The 12,918-nt window shown below is 32.1% G+C and overlaps 1 protein-coding gene across 1 annotated transcript in view; it reads left to right on the plus strand.

The window, feature by feature from the left end:
• The window catches only part of LOC111696429 (activating signal cointegrator 1 complex subunit 2), a 74,596-nt gene that overhangs the window by 31,598 nt on the left and 30,080 nt on the right, over positions 1-12,918 (plus strand). The gene's annotated exons all lie outside the window — the stretch shown is intronic.

The raw sequence follows: 12,918 nt of genomic DNA on the forward strand, positions 1-12,918 counted from the left end.
GGGGGGGGGGGGGGGGCGCTTAAATTGTTCAATCCTTCGGGCACAATTTTAAGCCCCCCCTTGGACTAAAACCTGAACACGGCTCTAATATCTCACATGATAGGTTTTAGGATAGTTTGTAGTTAGAACGGTTTTCGGGTACCGACCAGTCCAACCAAACCTGTACAAGTATTTTTAAGTACCGACCAGTCCAGCCGAACCGGTACAAGCATTTTTGAGTACTAACCTGGACAGCGAAAAGAAAAGTAGGAATTAAGTTTTGCCACAAACTCTGATTTGTAATATCTATATCTTTACATTGATTATTTCAAACTATGTGGATCAAATAATCTGAGTTTGAAATAGCAAGGGTTTTACACCGTCAGGTTGCAAAGGTATGGGGATAAGAACTTTAGAGTTTGTGGCAAAAACTCAATTTCTTTGCAATATAAAAGGAATAGGCCATCAGGTTTCAAATATATAGAGATAAAAAATTTAAGTTTGTTGCAGACTTAATTTCTTTTGTTATTACACAGTAGGAAACCTAAAATCTTAACTTTTATGATAAGTGAATAAATGATTTGAACGAATTTTTTAATCGTATTACTAGTTGAACCAGTTTCTTAATATTTTCTCGTATATTTAACGTTTTTCAGTTGGAATTGAACTGTGTGGCTTAGCGCAATCACAACCAAAAGTTTCAGTCTCTGGATATTTACAGTTTTCTTTTTGTATATCGAATCTGTAAACTATTAATCACAAAATAAAAATAAGGAAAGTTTTTTTCATGAGGTAGCCTTTCACTTTCTTTACACGTTTTTCTACATTAATTTACAGAAGAAAAAAAAATATATTTTCGATGAAAAATTTAGAAAGGAAGCTTCTAAAATTCTTGTTGATCTGGTTTACACATACATTCAGGGCTTCTCATTAACATCATTTAAAAATAAAAAAAACTTCAGAAGGCAAAAATTTAATGTTGCGAATTTAGGGACCTCCATGTTATGCAGACTTACGGAATAATTTAACTGCTCTTAGATATTCTGTAGTGGTCATCGAGAAATCGAGAAATCAATCAATCAATGATGACATGTATCTTGATCGAGGGTGGGTGGGTTTGCATTTGGCCGAAAATCGTTGAAAAGATGAACTGTTAATTGATGCGGATGATTTATAGAACTAAGTTTTTTACTTTTATTTTCTAATCCCTGTATCTTAGACTATTTTCTAATCCTTATATCTTAGACTATTTTCTAATCCATATATCTTAGACTATTTTCTAATCCCTATTTCTTAGACTATTTTCTAATCCCTATATCTTAGACTATTTTCTACTCCCTAAATCTTGGAATATTTTCTAATCCTTATATCTTAGACTATTTTCTAATCGCTATTTCTTAGAATATTTTCTAATCCTTATATCTTAGACTATTTCTAATCCTTATTTCTTAGACTATTTTTTAATCCCTATTTCTTAGACTATTTTCTTATCCCTATTTCTTAGATTATTCTCTAATCCTTATATCTTAGACTATTTTCTTATCCCTATTTCTTAGACTAACAGATATCCCAGTCTGAAATATCTCTGATCTGCGATTTCAGGTTGAAAAAATATGACGATTTGAAAATGAGTTGTGAGTAAGTTCATCTTTTATCCTAACTCAAATTTTGATTTCTAAATATAATATAAAAAAATGAGTTCTTCCCACAAACTCTGATTTTTTAAACGCCTTATCTTTACAACCTGATGTCGCAGACCTTTGATATTTCAAATTATGAATTCTACAAGATTTTAAAATATCAAAGGTTTGTACCATCAGGTTGCAAAGATATAGGGATTATAAAACCGGAGATTTAGGCAAGGGTTCAGTTTCTATTTAGTTCGCTTAAGACATTAAACTCACTCACCGTAGGGAGTGCAGGACATGAACAGTTAAAGGAATTAAAGATTTGCCACAAACTCATATTTCCTTAATCTTTGCATCCCAATTCTTTGATGTTTCAAACTTAGATTATATGACCTAACAGAATTCATAGTTTGAAATATCAAAGGTTTACACTATCAGGGTTCAAAGACAATTGTTCAACAATTTTAGCAAAAAGTTCATGGTTTCTTTCTAAAATATTTTGTTTAAGCTTAATCTTCTTCTGCATTCATCTCTTAATTTGATTGAGAGCCTAACATCAGTAAAAAGTATTACTGACTATTGTGCAAGAGATGAAAACTGTACCAGCTATTGTTAAAGAAAAAGTTTGATCAGATTCTGTGTAAAATTCGATCCACGCAGACTGAGAATAATAACTTGTTTAAACGTCCTTTCTATGGCAGGAATTAAGATTAAAACAACGTAGGTTAAAGTTAAATCCATTTGCTATCTTTATATTTTTGAAACCTGATTTCGTAGACATTTGATATTTTGAACTATATGAATGTCGCTAGATCAAATGAGGAAAAGAGTGTAATATTAAGGGTTTTCATCACGAGGATTTGAAATTTCCTAATTTGTCGTTTTCGTTACGTTTCTGAAAGGATTTTCTATTTCAGGAGTTTTTCTTCCAGAAATTTCGTTTTAGGTTTTTCGTTTTTCATTTTGTATTTCAGTAGTTTTCTTCCAAGTTTTTCCTCTTAGAAGGTGGAAGTTTAGAATATTCAGGAATTTTCTTAAAAGAGTTCTTCTTTCAAGAGTTTCATTTTTAGGACTTCTTTTTCAGGAGTTTTTTTTATAATTAGAAGCCTTTCTCTTGTGATTTTATAAGTTTTTTTTCATAAGTTTGTTTAAAACTAAACAAATATAATTTTATATATATAAACAACACCGTCCTTTCTCTTATTAATGGAATGGGGGGAAAATGCTATGAGAAAAATAATTATTCCCTACTATCTTAAAAAGTAATACAATCTGACATTTTCCTTCTTTGTTTCTGTTGTGTTCATCAGCAATTCATTTTTATAGAGGAAACAACAACTGCAGGCGCGTAGTGGGGGGGGGGGGGGGGGGGGGGACTTATATAAGTTCTTATAGAGCTAGTGCTGCTCTACCCTCCCCTCAATCTCCCAGCCATACTTCTACTACACACCAAACCCTCAAAACACTTTTATCAAACCTTTAAAATCCGTTTAAATTTGTTCTTCCAGTTTAATTTAATGTACATTTGACACGCTTCCATGTATTTTTGCAGTACAATTAATGTCTGCAGTACTATATATTAGTATGTTTGTGAATTACACAAGACAGGGAAAAGAGGGATGTGGCAGCGCACCGCGGTGAGGCGGCCAGGAGAAACTTACATAAGTTCAAAATTCTCCAATGCCGCTGTCGCGTACTTCTTTGCCGCCAAAATTTAAAATGAATTCTGGTGTCTCTTCAGGGATCTGTAGCGGAGAGAAAATATAGAGATTTATCAATGATACAATTGTGCGATTTGTACTATGCACTGAAGTACCGATTATTAGACTATAGAGAAGGAAAAAATGGACAGTACATCAAATAAATCATCCCTTTTTTGGAGATTACTTTGTATAGCAGGCTCATTATAAATTACTAAAATATTCGGTCGAGCCGTTGGCCAGAGCTATAGCTAGCATATAAATATACAAATATATATACATGAGCGAAGAGCTTTATTACTTAGATTTATGTAAACATTATGAAAGATTTATTCAAACAATACAATGCACACAGCCACAGGTCTGCCGCTTTAGTAATTGTAAATTGGCGGTACAGTTCAGAACAGGACTGCAAAGGTTGGCCCAGCTCGGATATTCAAATGTACACTGGTTGTGCGTGAATGACAAAGACATGGCCAACATTGCTTCAGAAAGATTTTCACTGATTGAATTCATGCAGAACTCACAAATATTTAGTTCCATCTTTCATTTAAAATATCTTCAAAAAAAGGTAGGACAAAATTACAAACCAACAACGCGCGCGAGTTTATCAAAAGGTTCCATGTTTTGCAATGATCGAAATTCAAGATTTACTTTTAAGGATTTTTTCCTAATCGAGTTTTTTTCCCATCAAGACCATAAGGTTGCACAAATGAAACTTTTAAAGATTCAACGCACAGATGTTTTAGCTTTTTTGGGGGGGGGGGGGNGGGGGGGGGAGGCGCAGAGTGCCCTGAATATTATTCACCTGAATAATGAAGATTTTCTCATCTTCCAGATTTAGACTCAGTTTACATCAAACCAAAAAAAGATCTGAAAAATATTTTGATAATTAGCAATTTGAATAAAAGAATCAATTTTTTACGTTAAATTATCTGTAAACCCGTGTATTACGAAAACATTCGTGGAGCTTAAGAATGCAAAATATTTGATAATTTTTTGAAAAATTAATTGGGAGTGTTCGGGAAAAATAAAAGGGGGTATGGGCTGATATCAAATTGAATTCGATATCGATTGCTCCTAATTTTACTTTTATCCGTTGCTTATATAAGGAGAAAATGGTTAGAACGTCTTATATACCCAAGAGTGTAGCGTCTATAAATTCAGAGGGTTGCATTATTCTACTAAGATCGTAAATAGTTCAATTAAATTTAAAATTAATCATTTAGATATTTCAACCCATAAATGTCGAATTCATAAATATCTCTCGCCAAGTGAAATCCTTGAAATATTTATAACAGAGACACCAAGCGGCCAAATAATCGTCGTTTAACGTAAAATGTGTTTAAAAAATCAATTGAGAGAAAAGGTAGTCGACCCTAGAAATAACTTTCATCATCGGCCTGTAGACGGGTGAATACTATGCATATACAACTCAAATTTGAATTAAGAAACTAGTAAGTTTAGGATCAAAAGAATCAGACAGAAAAACTTCTTCTCAAAAATCTTCTTATAGTCAGAGTGTAAAAATACCTAAATTGATCATCCTAGGCTGGTATAGTAAAATAACAGATATAGGATTATAAACCAAACATGATTCATCTTGAGTATTAAAGGATCGTGGTCCGTGGAGTTAATTATTTCTAATTAAAAGTTAAGCTATATGTATATGTATCTTGTACGACCAGAGCTCCACACTTGAATATAGTTATAGAATAAAAATATATTATACAATATCGACTGGAAATTTGAGATTGTAGCAAAAGCTCAGTTTCTTGTACACTACAAATACGATGTGCAACAAACAGAAAAAAGTTTATGTGAGAATTTTCGAATGTCACACCTATAGTTCTGTGGAGCATTACTGTTTGGTTGGGAAATATTATTATATAATATATGGTTTTCCGTTTGAGTTTCAGGAAAGGTTTCGTAAGACCTATTTTGAAAGAAACTGAACCTGAAAATTCGAAAACGGGTGTTTTTCGTTCATAAACTCCTCCAATATCATTTTCTGAATTCTATGGTATTATAATATAACCCACATGAAACTAAATAAGCTTTTTTCTAGTGTCAAATTTGTTAACGAGTACTAACAAAAACCGTTTATAAATGTTCGATTTTTTTTCTGAACATTTTTACATTTGTAGAAAAGTTGAAAAACTTTGTTTATTTCGGTCATGAATATGAATCTTGATCAGACAAGAAAACTAAGATCGGTTTAAAATTCTTTTTTGTTAGTGTTACATCTATGTAAGTGATACGGTTTGGAATTTAATTCCCTTGGTTCTTAAACAAATCTATTTTTATCTCTATATCTATCTAGGCTTTTAGTGCGCTTCGCGCCCATCTTCTATTTTAATTGTTAACATGTTTCTCTTTGTATACACTTTAAAACAAAAACGAAAAAATTTTTATAAAAAATTTCTTGAATTCTTAAAATTTTATAAAAATCAAATTTGGATGGAGGTAAATTTTAGGTCCCACACAAAATTTGGGCCCGATCGGTTCAGCCGTTTTGACGTTTATTGGATACAAACAAAAAAAAAACAGACACCCAGACAGGCTTTCTAATAAACGGCAAAACGGCTGAACCGATCGGGCCCACATTTTGTGTGGGACCTCACATGACCCCAGGGAAAGTTTTAGGATAATCAAAATTTCAAAATTTAGCCTTCATTAAAATTCGATTTTCATAAAATATTGAAAATCCACGATTTTTTTTATGAAATTTGCAAACTTTTCTTTACAGTTTTACAATGCACGCAAAGAGAAAATGTTTACAATTGAAACGCCCTGAAAGTATAGTATATCTATATATCTATATATATCAGCTGGCTTTTCAAACTGGTTCTTTTGAAACCAAACTTGACATATTTTAAACATATTAAGTTTGATAAAATATACTGTTGAAATATTGAGAAGAGCAATTTAACAAAAAACTTTAAAATCTTTCCTTTTAATCAAATTTCATAAAAATTAACAATTAAATTAAATCATAAAAATACTAAATAAAACGTTTAGAATTAAACTTGAAACAATGAATGGAACTTTTTCTTGAAACTTTCTTGCATTTTAATTTTCCGGGTTTTCTAGACCATTATTTTATTAAAAAGACTGAAGACATAATTCCATATAAAGAGTGACATGTTTGATTCACAGCAGTACATACCGTTAAAAGCTTTGTGTATCCCTCTTTAAATGGCGGTTACTTGATACATACAACGACAGTCCTTTAACATTCGTTTAATCATACTAAGCCTGTTCATTTTCAGGTTTAAACTTAATCTATCTCAGGTTTGTTTCATTAAAGGGAGAGACCGGCTATGTAACATATTTGAACTGAGAATGCAGCATTGTAGAGAAAAACTTTGGGATTTATTTGATACCAATGAGACAGTTTTATGGTGTACATTTTTTGAATAAGAGCGCAAAGTCGTTTGTATTTTTTCATGAGTTGTTTCAGCCAATTCTTGAATAACCCACTGCACAGTTAACATGTAATAAACACTTTTCTATAAATTAGCTGCATGTAGACAAGCAGGTTGAGTAAAATAATGAATGTCTATCATTGTAAATAATATGCAGGATTATGCAAATTATTTCAGCTAGGGTCGTTTGTTGAAGATTTTCTTTATTTCAATGGTAACACGACGACATTTTGAAGAAATCTGTCAAAAAAATTATAGAAACTGGAGAAAAGGTAACAGCGTTAATTAAATTAGTTTATAAATAAACTTTTTGACATGTTTTGTCCGGGTTTTATTTAGGCAGGTTTTATTTAGTTAAAAGTTAGATATATTTTAGTTCAGTGCATGTGAAGTTTATTATAGGTTTTAGTATGGTTTAGAGTAAGATATCGGAAGCGTATTCAGGGGCGACTATGGGGGGCTAAGCCCACCCCCACCCCTGGAAAAGTGGAGGCTTAGCCCCCCCCTGTTGAGGAGCGGCAAATTTGCACCCTTTAGTGTATGTTTTTTGTTTATATGGATCCTATGTATATTTTATGATATTGTTTAATTTTAAATTTAGCGCGGTTTATTTTTTAAAGATTTTTGCCGCAGTGGGAGGGGGGAGTCCAGAATTCCTCAACGAGTAATCACCGCCACCCAAATTTGTTTTGCGGCAAGCGCGCTCCTCAATTGGTAATCTCCACCACCTCAATTGGTAATCATCCAAAATAAGCGTAACATTAAATCGGTTATTTCTTAGAAATAAGACCATATTTACCTCTGTTAATGGCCCTATGGTGTACAATATTGTTAAAGCTTTCTTTATTGCTCCGCAGATTCGAAAATAAATCAATAAATATGCCACACTGAGTGCTAGAAATATATTACATTTTTTTTAGTTACAAGTTTCGCTTTAAGAATGTTTGCGGCATTTTCCTCTGAATGTTATTGTTTTAAACTCCTTATGAGAGGAAACTTTAACCCATTATTAGTGGACTAAATACTTCATTTTCAGTAGGGGGTGGGATGAGACTAATTTTTTCAAAATTTTATGTTCTTTCTATGCATATAATTAGTTTTGTTGTAGATGTTGAACTCAAGTAGGCGAATACAAAAACCTAAACATTGTAAAGGTTTTTTGAAAATATCTTTTAAATGGAGATGGATATTGCTTTGCGTGGGATGAGATAATTTTTAGTAAACAGGCAGCCCGAACTTTTAGTATCTTAACGCCAATCATGAAATGCAGTCATTAAATGAGCGAATTGAATGAACTGTGCCTTGATTCTCAGCTTTTGTTGACCAAACAAATCAGAAAACAAATTGAAAATTTAGTTTAAGTCAATACAGATGCCATAAAACCCCGATAGATGTCGAAAATTGTGTTAAAAGTGCATTAAATTAAAATCTCAGAAAACAAATTTTTACGGTGATTACCAATTGAGGAGATTGCTTGCCACAAAACACATTTGGATGGCAGTGATTACTCGTTGAGGAACTCTGGATTCCCCCCCTCGCAGTGGTATATGTAAATTTGTAATTTGTTATTTTTTAAAGCATTAAAATGTCAAAATTCTTTCAGATGATTCATTGTTGTACTCAATTTTCAAAAAGCAGTCCGTATTTTAGGTTAGTTTTAGCAATCCAAGGGGGGGGAAATATTTTCTAATCCTTATATCTTAGACTATTTTCTAATCGCTATTTCTTAGAATATTTTCTAATCCTTATATCTTAGACTATTTCTAATCCTTATTTCTTAGACTATTTTTTAATCCCTATTTCTTAGACTATTTTCTTATCCCTATTTCTTAGATTATTCTCTAATCCTTATATCTTAGACTATTTTCTTATCCCTATTTCTTAGACTAACAGATATCCCAGTCTGAAATATCTCTGATCTGCGATTTCAGGTTGAAAAAATATGACGATTTGAAAATGAGTTGTGAGTAAGTTCATCTTTTATCCTAACTCAAATTTTGATTTCTAAATATAATATAAAAAAATGAGTTCTTCCCACAAACTCTGATTTTTTAAACGCCTTATCTTTACAACCTGATGTCGCAGACCTTTGATATTTCAAATTATGAATTCTACAAGATTTTAAAATATCAAAGGTTTGTACCATCAGGTTGCAAAGATATAGGGATTATAAAACCGGAGATTTAGGCAAGGGTTCAGTTTCTATTTAGTTCGCTTAAGACATTAAACTCACTCACCGTAGGGAGTGCAGGACATGAACAGTTAAAGGAATTAAAGATTTGCCACAAACTCATATTTCCTTAATCTTTGCATCCCAATTCTTTGATGTTTCAAACTTAGATTATATGACCTAACAGAATTCATAGTTTGAAATATCAAAGGTTTACACTATCAGGGTTCAAAGACAATTGTTCAACAATTTTAGCAAAAAGTTCATGGTTTCTTTCTAAAATATTTTGTTTAAGCTTAATCTTCTTCTGCATTCATCTCTTAATTTGATTGAGAGCCTAACATCAGTAAAAAGTATTACTGACTATTGTGCAAGAGATGAAAACTGTACCAGCTATTGTTAAAGAAAAAGTTTGATCAGATTCTGTGTAAAATTCGATCCACGCAGACTGAGAATAATAACTTGTTTAAACGTCCTTTCTATGGCAGGAATTAAGATTAAAACAACGTAGGTTAAAGTTAAATCCATTTGCTATCTTTATATTTTTGAAACCTGATTTCGTAGACATTTGATATTTTGAACTATATGAATGTCGCTAGATCAAATGAGGAAAAGAGTGTAATATTAAGGGTTTTCATCACGAGGATTTGAAATTTCCTAATTTGTCGTTTTCGTTACGTTTCTGAAAGGATTTTCTATTTCAGGAGTTTTTCTTCCAGAAATTTCGTTTTAGGTTTTTCGTTTTTCATTTTGTATTTCAGTAGTTTTCTTCCAAGTTTTTCCTCTTAGAAGGTGGAAGTTTAGAATATTCAGGAATTTTCTTAAAAGAGTTCTTCTTTCAAGAGTTTCATTTTTAGGACTTCTTTTTCAGGAGTTTTTTTTATAATTAGAAGCCTTTCTCTTGTGATTTTATAAGTTTTTTTTCATAAGTTTGTTTAAAACTAAACAAATATAATTTTATATATATAAACAACACCGTCCTTTCTCTTATTAATGGAATGGGGGGAAAATGCTATGAGAAAAATAATTATTCCCTACTATCTTAAAAAGTAATACAATCTGACATTTTCCTTCTTTGTTTCTGTTGTGTTCATCAGCAATTCATTTTTATAGAGGAAACAACAACTGCAGGCGCGTAGTGGGGGGGTGGCTGTACCACTGTTCCCCCTCCCTAGTCCTTTGCCCCCCCCCCCCTATAACTAGAGGCAGGCTCTAATTTATTAAACAGTAAACTTACATATATATTCAGATTTTTTACTTTTCTTATCAATCGACAATGTCACAATTTGTCTATTTTATAATTATTTCTCTAATTATTTCTTGTACCTTAATCTTATTTACAATATTTTGTTTCGCGGGGTTTCATTTAAAATGATTGGTAATTATTGTCAGATGACTAATAGTCAGCCTTCAGGTAGATTAAGATAGATTTTAAACTTTATTTTTTCTTGATACCGGCTTTTTAGGGGGGTGCACATCAACCGTTAGGGGGTGCACAAAATAAGTGCACCCCCCTAGGCCTCCACTACGCGCCTGAACAACTGAAGATTAGTAATGGTTTAGATAGGAAAACAAGATCATCTTTGTAGTTTTTATTTGGACAAAGGTTTAAAAGATCCCGTTGTGAATCGGACATACCCCTCTTATATTTTTAAGTGGAAGCTCAGTAAGATCCCGTAACTATAAAGTTTCCCAAATTATTTACCATCAGTATAATTATATACTTTAAACGTCCCGTGTATCTGCTATCTGTATCTGTTTACCCTAATTGGCTAAAAATCATGAATATGTTCATCTTTTCTTAAGACCATTTTTATCCAATTACCGGATCAAATAGTAATCATTTTTGTAATAATCAATTTAATTGATTCTTATTTAACTTATCTCGAGATCATAAAATGAGTGAACGGAAAAGTTGAAATAAATCCTGATTAAAATTTCTACGATGCTGTGTTGAGTTGGATACCTGGAGAAACTATAGTTTAAAACTCTACCCTGGAGGTTTAAAGTGAAGTTGATATGGAAACCTCTCTCTCTCCATCCGTCCCCTGGAACTGTCTCTATTTCCCACTCCCCCCTACCCCTACTCTCTCTCTCTCTCGCTCTCTTTGTTCCTCCATCTCTCCTTCGCCGCTTCTCTTTAATTGTCCGTCGATCCTTTACTTTCATAAGCATACATAACACATCCAACTTTAGAGTAATCTGATATAGATTCAAGTGACTGTAAGACTGACCGATCAATGCAAAGATGGAATTGGTCGATATACTACAGTACAGTTGAAACCCTAATCTGATCCAAAATCTGGAAAATACTCAAAAGTATTTGTTTTTGAGAGTTTCTCCAGAGAACTTACGCTTATAGTCCCTTTAATTTTAGAAATCAGCATATTTTAATAAAACTCTGAAGATCCATTGAAAAGATCAAATAAGTTTGTAAATAAACTTCTTCCCTTAGTTGAGGTTGTAATGGTAACATGTAAACATTTACTATGTTTACTATCAATATAATAAAACAAGACGTTTCGTATATATATATATGTTGAGTAATGCGTATAGCCGGCCAAACGGCTGGACCCATTGGGCTGAAATTTTTTGTGGACACTCACTCAAAATATTTTTTTAATTTGTTTTCCACGGGCAACGCCGGGCCCTTCAGCTAGTGTATTTTAAATGAAAAACCATTAAAGTGTGTATATATTAAATCACTATAAAAAAACGTGTCTGAAAAAATCAACTTATAATAAGTAAAATTCAAAATCAAAAAGGCAGCAAAAGATGGTTTAAACAGCAGGAAGCGAGGAAATCCAGAAATGAAAAGACGTATAAAAAACGAACAGAACAGATATTACAAAGAGAAAAAGCAAGAAGGCCACAGACTTGTTGCCAGAACTGAAAATTTTTAAAAAATAAATTGTTAAAATTTGTTTTTGTAAACTGCAGTAAAGAGGACATGTTAAAGCCTTTCTAAACCAAAGCTTTTTTTTAACTCTTAATTTGGTTCTCAGATTTTTTTCGATTTGGTGATGAAAAAAGTTTTGCAGATTCTGTGAAATTGAAAGAATTAACTAATGAAAATATAACGAAATGATAAATTATATAATCATTTTTGTTTTCTTTGAAATATTAATATATGCTAATTGGCTATATTCTTAATAAAATTTAATCAAATCAAACATGCAATTTTATGCGGCAAACTATTTAGTTAAATGTTATCGATATAATCTTCATATTTAGAGGTGGGAACCAACGAGGATATAGTGTATAGAGTGATGATGTATACGCTAATCCTTTACTAAATGTATACCAAGAGCGTACTGCATATTTGTTTATTATAAGGAGATTCTGGCCTAACCTTTATAGTATATCGATATTAGTAAACCGTTGTAAGTGTACTGTATAGCTAACTGGGCACACAGGTAGGAAACTATCATCCCCCCTGGTGGGAACTCTTGTATTGTGGAATCAAGATTAATGCTTGATTCTCGATGTAAATCTACAGATTAATAATCTAGTGGTAATCGTACCCAACAGGAGTAACTGACATGAAGAGATCAAGCATTGGTCCTCAAATTAAAAGTGCCCGTAATGGACATCGAGATCTAGCGTTTAAGCTTTGGGTATCCAGCTAAAAAGGTCCCAGCTCAGTAATAATCACTCACAAGTCACAAAAAAATGCAGGAACAGTTAGTAGAATTAATAGAATATTTTTATTTTTAAAAGAAAGGAATGTATCAGCATATTGAGTAAAATATGAAAGTGTGAATGTTATTAACATTCTCAAATAATGGATTGTTTCAAAAGTTGTAAATATTACGAAACAACAACGAAGCTAGATAGGAATTTGATTTAATGTTTAATCTAATTATTTGTGCAGCACAAGTAATTAATTCAAAGATTTGTGCAACACAAAATTGTTTAATCCAAACCTTTTACTCACTACTGATTGAATTAGATATTTGTTCAGTAGAACTGTTTATTCTAAATATTTGTTAAACACAAAACTGTTTCATCCA

The sequence above is a fragment of the Eurytemora carolleeae genome, unplaced genomic scaffold, assembly GCF_000591075.1.
Source record: "Eurytemora carolleeae unplaced genomic scaffold, Eaff_2.0 scaffold6, whole genome shotgun sequence".
NCBI classification, from domain to species: Eukaryota; Metazoa; Arthropoda; class Copepoda; order Calanoida; family Temoridae; genus Eurytemora; species Eurytemora carolleeae.